This window comes from Petromyzon marinus, chromosome 52, assembly GCF_048934315.1.
Source record: "Petromyzon marinus isolate PM22_M1 ecotype Great Lakes invasive population chromosome 52, UKy_Petmar_22M1.pri1.0, whole genome shotgun sequence".
Classification (NCBI taxonomy): Eukaryota; Metazoa; Chordata; class Hyperoartia; order Petromyzontiformes; family Petromyzontidae; genus Petromyzon; species Petromyzon marinus.
Window position 1 is genome coordinate 480,403 of NC_133718.1, and position 1,728 is coordinate 482,130.

Consider the following 1,728-nt stretch of genomic DNA (forward strand, 5'->3'; position numbering starts at 1 on the left):
CACCTCAGACAGCCACTTACAGGGGTGACTTCCAATATTTGAGGCACTGCAGCCTCAGCAGGGTCATCCCCACTTTGTCCCACGATGTTTTCCATGTTGAGGGATTTCCCCTCCCCCAGGACCTCACAGAAATGCTCAGGAAACCTGCAAACCTGTTTCTGGGGGTCGGAGATTGGATCACCGTTTTTTTCCCCTAATGATGGTAATAGGTGTGGCACTGCAGGTTACTTTTTTAAAGGAATTAAATAGGGATTTTTGATCGCGGGCCATTGAGGTAGCCCGCGACCACCACCCATCCTTGCAGCGCCTCACGGCTTTCCGAACCTCCGAGCGAAGGCTGCGGTAAGCCTCCTCATTTTCCGATGTGGGATGCTGTAGCCGATGAGAGTGGGCCTGTCGCTTTTTCTCAGCCAGCTTGAACACCTCCTCTGCCAGCCAGGGTCTCTGGGGAGGTCTGGACCATGTACCCAAAGCACCAATTACAGCTGCCTGAGTCACAGTCCCCATTCACCCTCGACATCTGGAGGAGTGGGGGATGATGCCAACCCCAGCCGCAAGCAATGATGAAATTCTCGCTTGCAACTTTCATCAGCTAGCTGAGACCAGGCCACCTTAGGTTTGAATGGGGTCCTGGGTGTACACTCACCACCAGAGTGGAAGAATGGCAGGCGCATCTTACAGATGACTAGTTGATGATCAGAGGGTAGATCAGCTCCACGGTAGGTGCTGGTGTCAAGGACATGGGCTCGCATCTGCTGTTCCGTTACTATGTAGTCCAGCAGATGTTCTTGCTTGGACCCGTCATGCATCCGTGACGTTGTGTGGATGCACCGATGCCAGAACAGCATGTTGGTAATTACAAGCCCATGGGCTGCACAAAAATCTAGCAGCCTCCTACCGTTGTTATTCAGCTGATCTGACCCATGCCTTCCAATCATTCCAGACCAGGTGCCAGCATCATGACCAACTCGGGCATTGAAGTCACCCAACGAGATAACTCTATCCCGAGGGGCCACTTTAGCCAGCACCTGTGACAGGAGGTCATAGAAGGCATCTGACTCATCGGCCTTGCCTGCATCCCTCCACGGATGTTCATCTTCGGTGGGGGCATAAGTAACGACAACCACCACTCCTCGCCTCTGGTTGATGGGAAGGCGAGCCCAAAGTAGCCTTGGGCTTACAACTTCCCACACCTCACCGCCACGCTCCCATGCCCCCTTCATTCTTTTGTTCAGAAGAAGAGCCACACCCTGTTGTTTGGCAGTCTCCTGCCCCGAGTAGAGGACTGTCCACCCCTCATGGTGACAGGAGCCAGAGCTGGTCCACTGGATCTCCTGAATGCCACAGAGATCCAGGTGGTACCGGTCCAGCTCCCAACAGATGAGTGGGAGTCTCTCCTCCGCAGTGAGCATTCGGACATTCCACGTGGCCATCCCTAGTGGCTTTTTGTTGTTTCTGGAGGAGCCCCGAGGGTAAAGATTCAATCTCCTGGCTCCGCCAAATAGGGTTTGGCCAGGAGACGTCATAGACGCCTGTCCCCCCGGGGCCTCCAGCACAAGCTTGTTAATTTAATTTTTTGGTCGTAGTTTAGTGGTAGTTAATTTAAGGTGTATGGGTTACCAGCCCCTCGCACCTGTCCAGAGCCCCTATTTAGCCGCTGTGGTGGTCACAGATGCCATGAGGGGTAGAGCCATTTGGAATTGGCCCTCCCCCCCACAGCACTGTGCA